Source organism: Trachypithecus francoisi, unplaced genomic scaffold, assembly GCF_009764315.1.
Source record: "Trachypithecus francoisi isolate TF-2019V2 unplaced genomic scaffold, Tfra_2.0 Lachesis_group10, whole genome shotgun sequence".
In the NCBI taxonomy this organism is placed as follows: Eukaryota; Metazoa; Chordata; class Mammalia; order Primates; family Cercopithecidae; genus Trachypithecus; species Trachypithecus francoisi.
In genome coordinates, this window is record NW_022681455.1 from 20,285,320 (window position 1) to 20,293,080 (window position 7,761).

At 41.3% G+C, this 7,761-nt stretch overlaps 1 pseudogene; it reads right to left on the bottom strand.

The window, feature by feature from the left end:
- Positions 1-2,674: 2,674 nt before the first annotated feature.
- LOC117088490 lies at positions 2,675-7,551 on the bottom strand (annotated as a pseudogene).
- Positions 7,552-7,761: the final 210 nt, after the last annotated feature.

Sequence of the window (7,761 nt, forward strand, 5' to 3'; positions counted from 1 at the left end):
GAGCACAGAGACCTTCCTGTGAGATGGGAAATGCTAATGTAAGTGCACCTAACCAGGTTCTGGGAGAATTTCGACTACCCTGATCTGAACACACATCATCTAGATCCCAAACTTCTTCTTTTCTACAGGTGAAGCCAGGGCTCAAAGGCCACTGTGCCTTTGATTTTTATGCATATTCAGTTGATGTCTCTTTTGCCAAAGACTGCACACACACCAAGAAATTAGAAGACTTTCATGACTGTTTATTAGTTGTCTGATGGCTCTAAAAAGGGGAAAATTACCTTTTTCCAATCAAATATTTTCTCTCTAGCTCAACTACGGTAGGCTTGGGAGTTCATCCCATAGAACAGAGCTGCTTAAAGGTTCAAACTTTCAACAATTATGGGAAGCTGACCACTGGGACGATGCACTAAAATGGGTGGAAGACAGTGGGCAGGGCACCCTCAGAGGTAGAAGGGATCTCACAGGTGTTCTGGCCCAAACGTCCTAAGGCCAGACGTGGTTCTAGGGAGTACGTGTATGTAAGTGATGAGGACAGCCATATGTTCTATAAAAACAGAATGAAAGACACAGGAAGAGATAAGAAGATGCATTTCTCACACAGCAGAAGAGCTCTGCAGGGAGAAATGTACAGAAAAAGGCAGCAGCAAACGGTCCTGCAAGCACAAGAGTAATGAAAATAAATACAGCTCACAAGCCTAATGAAGAACATTTCAGAGCAGGTTGAGACCCTAACTGATACAAATGAGGATCATTAGCTTCCCTGGGCTCTCCTGTTCAGTGTAGGACAAGAACCGTGCAAATAGAAGGAGATGACCAGGACTGTAATGGTAAAATTATAACCCCACACCAGACCTGGGTCTTTTAATAAGAAGAACCATGTTCATCTCCAGTCTCAAAGCCACTTGAGGGCCTGAAGACCATCAATATAGATGACGCTTAGCTGTTCTCATCCAAGGATAACAAATGTTTTCAGAACCATCCACTTCTCTTCCCCTCCAATATGCACAATACTTCCACAAGGCCTGGAAACTAAAGAAGATTCCAAATATGATTCTCTCTCAGGCTGAGATCAACCACACTGTTTATGATTATGAAGCACCTACTACATGCTAGGTCTTGCACTCAGTACTTTGCATGCATTATTTCATTTCACCCCATCCACAGGCCTAGGAGGTAGGTATCATCAATACTCCCATTTTAATGATAAGGATAGCTGAGGTTCAGAGAGATTGGGTAACTTGCCCAAGGTGAAAAAGTAAGTGACAAGTCAGAGATTAAAACAGAAAGCCAGCTTTGATAAGTTGTTTTTAGGATCAACTGTTGTGGAGAGGTGACAAAAATGAAAATGAGCAGACATGTCAGAGCAAACACGAAAGGAAGAATTATTCTGTGAAGAGAAAGGACCTGTTCCAGGGCCTAGAGACAGAAAAGAGCTTGGGAGGTGTGAGGACCTTCTAAGTGTCTATTGCTGACTAATTGTCAGCCCCTACGATGTGACTTAAGATATCAGGGGCCTTGATTCTCCTTCATAGGCCTCTCCACATGGCTGCTTGGGCTTCCTCCAGCATGGAGGCTGTGTTCCCATGGGGATGTGATGGAAGCTACTAGTCTTTTTAATCGCAAAGCACAGAAATGGCACAGTGTTACCTCCACCATATTCTTTTGGTCAACTCAGTCACCACTAATTCAGTGGGAGGAATGACAAAGAGTTAAAAAAAAAAAAAAAAAAAAGAAAGAAAGAAAACCAGTGTGGTGGAAACACAGTTGACTAGGGATGAAGGAGCAAGAAATGGAAGGGTTTTGGAACAAGGTGATGGGAGAGAGATTTTTCAAGGCTTTATTGGCCATGTGAAGGACTTTGGATTTCATGCTAAGGGCAGAAGAAACCTTTACTCCTTTTTCTCCCTTGCTCTTATCTCAACTGTGGTAGAAGACTAATTCAACTAAGGCCTGGAGGGATTTCATCTTCAGTCCACAGAGCAAATCTGCATGCACATAAGATGCATTTAATGATTGTAAGGTATTAGTAAACTGTCATCTTCAACTAAAGCTCCCCCAAAATATCATCTGTTGCTGAGGGAGTCACATAACATTCCAGATTTCCAAGTTTCAGGAACAATGCCAATACACCTCCCCAGGTGTCATACCAGGTACTGCCACACCATTTTCACATGCAGAATGGCTGCTGCTTGGTTTTTTGCCTACCTGTCACCCTCACATAGTTTATACCCCTGAACACAAAAAAGCCAACAGCCCTTCACTTTGATTATCAGCCAGTCTGTCTGTACATAAACACTGCTTTGAGGTCAGGGAGTTTTGCTGTGCCCATACAACTAAATTATTGGGTCCAACATGGCTCCCCAATGTTTTGGTGTCTTCATGGTTAGAGAACTGGGTTTCTTGGTGCCAGTTAGAGTTATTCGGTGAGGAAGAAGTGAAGAGGAATAGCTTCCTTCCATTGCTAAAGCCAGAACTTCTCTGTACAACAAAGAACGTAAACGTTATGACATACTGGAGAGTGGGATGATGCTACTCAACACATTAAATACCTTCTGTGCTGTGGTAGCAAGACAAGTCGGACAGACTCCAAATTCTAGAATTGCTAAGAATAGAGAGAGGAATTATCCATAAATATGGTTTTTATTTTTCAATACAATGTAGTAAGTGTAGGGATACAGGCATTCAAAGGGTACAATGAGATCCCAGAATTGGGGGCTCTAGCTGAGTTTTTGGGAGTGATGAAGCAGGATAGGTTTCAAAGAGGAGGTAATTTGGGACCAGAATTTAGGAGTGGCAGTTAACAAAAGTATTTCAGACAGACAGGAAATTGAAGAAAAAAAAAGGCTCATTTGTGTGAGGCAGCGAGGTAAGTGTCCGTTTTGAGGAGGAGGGTTGCATAAGAGGGCAACATTACTGAAATATAACTTTAAAAAAAAAATCCTGCCTCAGGTTTATTTGTACAAATAGCACAGGAGGACACCAGCCCCATGCAGACAGCAGCCCAGGGGGGCCACCCCAGTCCTTCTGTCCTCACGTTGGCAGACCGAGATCTCTACTCTGAAGCCTTTGGAGGGGTCTGGGCACCTTTGGGAGCCTGAGCTGGAACTGAAGCTGGGGCTGTAGCCTGGGCCTTGGTTTGGTCCTTGGTCTTGGCCTTTGGCTGGCACAGCCTGAGCCCCTTGGCAATGCAGGCACGAGCATGCTTCCTAAGCTTGCGGTGGGCAATGTAGGCAACTTGATTGAGCTTGCAGCTGACACCCTTTGGGATCTTGGGTTTAACCTCCTTGGGCTTACGAGGGCCTTGATAGCCACGGTACGTGGTTTTGGCACTGTTGACCTGCATCTTTTTTAGGCCCTTCTTCTTGTGCTTCTTGGCAGAGCACATGTTCCTCAGGAATATGGGGTCCACCCTCTTAAGAGATTTGTATCTTTGTATTCGGAGTTTCTTGATGCTATTTCTGTGCCATTTTCAGGACTGGTTGTGTGTGGTGTGGTTCTCGGACTTGGCCACGTCTGCACTTTAAGCCACAGCTCCTGAAGCACCTAGAACCGGAAACGGAATATAACTTTAACACAAGTTGTGACAAGGGACAGAAAGGAAAAGATAAACAGTGGGTAGATCACAGAGGGCTGTGTATACTATGTTAAATAACTTTGTATTTATGCTGTAGCTATCAGTGATGTTTAAGGAGAATGACTTCATCAGATTTTTGTTTCAGATAAATTATTCTGGTAGAAATATAAAGACAGACAATATTGAGCCAGGATTGAAAGGAAGAGAGACCAGTGGGAGCTACTGACTCAATAGTGTGGGTTTGTTGTATAGGTAAACTCAGGCCATGGGAGTTTGTTGTACAGATTATTTCATCACCCAGGTAGTTATCTTTTTTGCTCCTCTCCCGCCTCCCACTCTCCACCCTCAGGTAAGCCCCAGTGTCTGTTGTTCCCCTTTTTGTATCCATGTATTCTCATCATTTAGCTCCTACTTATAAGTAAGTGAGAACATGCAGTATTTGGTTTTCTTTTCCTGCATTAGTTTGCTAAGGATAATGATCTCCAGCTCCATCCATGTCCCTGCAAAGGACATGAACTCATTCTTTTCTATGGCTGCATAGTATTCCCCCCAAAGTGCATATGTACCACATTTTCTTTATCCAGTCTACCATTGATGGGCATTGAGGTTGATTCCATGTCTTTGCTATTGTGAATAGTGCTGCAGTGAACACACACGTGCATGTGTCTTTATGTTAGAGTAATTTCCATTCCTTTGGGTATATACCCAGTAATGGGATTGCTAGATCAACTGGTATTTCTGTTCTTAGCTCTTTGAGGAATTACCACACAGCTTTCCACAATGGTTGAACTAATGCCCACTCCCATCAATAGTGTATAAGCATCCACTTTTTTCTCAGCAACCTTGCCAGCCTCTGTTATTTTTTGACTTTTTAATAACAGTCATTCTTACTGATGTAAGAAACCTATCATTAATAAGATAAGGAAATCTAATTTAAAAAAGACAATTTGTGGCACAAGATATAGAATGATATGAGGGGTTGGAATCAAGGGGTGGTCCTTAAAACTTGGAAGAGGAAACTTATCCTCTGAGACTGGTGAAGGAAGAGTTCAGACCTCCCTGTGATAGCATGTGAGGAGCAGGAAGAAGTGCATATCTGGTTGTACCCCATTTCTTATATGTTCTGAGCCCAGGGCAAAAGTATAAGTAGATATTCGCATGTCTATATCCAAATATTTAAAATTTATCAATCAAGCAAAAAATTAGTTAAGTAAAATATGTCAGATAGACATGTTTAATAGAATATGCCTATCTTGACAGATATACCTTCTTTAATATTTGGGAAGCCAACTCCTCATCTAGAGTTTTGGACTCCTCAGAGTTCCATGCTAGAATACAGAGACCTGGGAGAGCCACCCCAGCCCATGACCTAATTCTCTTGTCTTCCTACTTCCGGCCCCACAGTATACCATGAGAGACCCGCAAGGACACATGTGGACACCCAAGCCTGCAAGCCCAGGCTCAGGCCACATCCCTCTGGAAACAGCCACTCCTTAGCCACCCCTTGAGCCTAGAGATGCATGCACAGTGGGTTCAGCCATCCTTAGGAGAAAAGATTCTGGAAGAAGTCCATAGAGAACCTATAAATAGGCTCATGGCAATCTGTACAAGGGATTCTGAGGTTCTGGGTACTCATGCATAATGTAGAAAAGGAAATGTGGTTCTGGGTGGACATGTCCCCCTTAGCTTCACACACCCCTTGCCCTGTATGGAGGAGCTCAGGTATGTGGCCAGAATGGTGCTCTCTAAAGATCAGGGCACAGGGCAGAAGCTCCTCTTGCCCAGGCCTAGGGGTGGTACAGTCCAGTAGCCTCCATGTTCTTGATGGAACACACACACACACACACACACACACACACACAGCTAAAGTTATTAGCCAACACTGAAGTTGGTCGGGAATCCATCCAGAGGAACCAATGCTACCTCTCAGGTTTTGTTCTTTTAACTCCTGGGAAACAGTCTCCAAGTAGTTTGCCAGGAGAATTTGTTTTTTCTCTTGAAGTAGAAGCACTCACCAGTCAAGCAAGCATGGATTAGAATCCCTGAGGTACTACAGCTTACAGGCATTCGCTTGGTAGATTTTTTTTCCTTCTCACTGCCAATTTGAGTGGACTCATAAAGTTTATTTTGTGCCAGAAGCATGAACTGGAGGGGGAAAAATGACATCACCACAAAACTCACTTCAAAGCCAGAGAGCTCTTGAAACTGACTTCATCTCAGGAGTCCCTATCGGTGCTGAAAGCAGGTCACCTTCAGAAAGAGATCTGTCCACCATGAAGGCTGCAGAGCTTTCATGAAGAGCAGGTCTTCTCCCCTGACATAAAGGTAAATCTAGGTGTAAATGGCATCACTGGCCAACAGAAACAGGGGCCCACAGAAAGAGGAATGTCCAGAGAGCATTTTTTAAAATCTTGATATTAATTTTCTTTCAGAGGAAATAAAATATTTCAAAAAGGATAAGGATGACATGAATAAATAACAGACCAATGACAAGACACAAGTTATATCATTTTACAAAATATTTTTATGCATGTGTAAAATGTTCATAACATTACTTTAGGGGTACTTTAACTTCTCTTCCTGTGTATTATACCTGAATAAAGATGGAATGATGTTTTTTTAAAAAAATTAGGATTCTAAAGACCTTTTCTACCATTAATTTTCTATAATGGCTGTTGAAATCTTATTATCTGCATTTTATTGCTATGAAAACTAAAATATAGAGCAGTTAAGTGACTATCCAGTGAACAAGTGGCAGAATTGGAAATAGCACCCAATATTTTATCCTACCTATTAAATCATGTATCTTGCTAACCTAGAGGTGCCTCTTTTCACACTAATCTACTTTTGATTCATAGCTGTTGAAGTCCTGAATGCTGACCTATTAGAAATCTGTAACTAGTCAGCACCTAACTATATATTAGATTCTGTTAAGTAATTTCATTACAAGAATAAGGGGGATGAAACTGGAAACTTTTCGAAGACATAAAACTATTCCTAAATCTTTGAAGACAGGTTAACTTATGACTTGTCATCCCATGCACCATGTATCAATGAAAAAAAAGTTCTGGTTTAGAAAAGAAATGGTAAGGAAAATGTTCATGAAGTATTTAGATAAATTCATGCATAATGCATTCTTAATATATGGTCTAATATTAATTACCTCTGTTGTCTAAATCCTCCTACAGTAATTTGCCTTCTCTCGCAGCGATTATTATTGTCTACCTTATACTTAGATCTATGTATGCAGATTTTACTTTCTCCACTAAATTCTAAAGGTGGTGATTGTGTCCCATACATTTTTGTGTCCTCTGCAGTGGGTAACAATGCCTCGCTCATGGTAGTAATAAGTTGTTGCTGAATGAAAACAATGAATATATTGGATTATATAACTAGGCTTTTTAGATTGATGTCCAAGACAACCAGCTCTAGTCATTAGGTCTGTCCCTAGGACCCCTGTCAAGGACAGAGCTCTGGGTGAGATAAATTGCAGGTCTAAACCAACAGCAATTCTCATGCTCTAAATTCACAAACCAAATGAAAGATTGTACACTCTAGAAAGGCTGCTATTCAGATTAAAGAAAATAAAACAAAGTAGATAAATATCCCTCTTTTAGTGTTCACTCTGACTGCAGGGAAGGATATACATGTATTTCTTATCAGGCCAGAAAGACTGCTTAGCCAATAAATAAGTTAAAGATTTTTATTTCCACTATATGGGCAACTCTTGCATGGTGAGCTTGCACTCAGAGAAAATCTGTTTATTGTGCAGTAAAAGGAAAGTCCCAAATAATTAGGAACATCATGTGTGCTCGAAGAAATGAAGTCAATAACAGTATTCCAATGTGTGTTGTATCTAAACTAAACTACAAAAGTAGCTTTTTACCATTGCATGCAAATGATGGCTGGAAAATAGCCTACTTTACGTAATTGCACAGCTGTGGGCAGTCTGGCTTCCAAAATTCAGGATGCATCTTGATAACATGTGTAGGACCCAGAAAAGGGTTAATTTTGAAAACAGTCACTTTCATATACTCAGATGGAGAGAGAGCACCATCATCGATGTTTAATCAATCAATAGGCATTTCTTCCTATGATATGAAGTTTACATTACCCTCCATCTGGAGAGACTGAAGGAATAAGAAGGAAATCTGTCAAAAGCAAAATTACTTCTTATTAGCTTT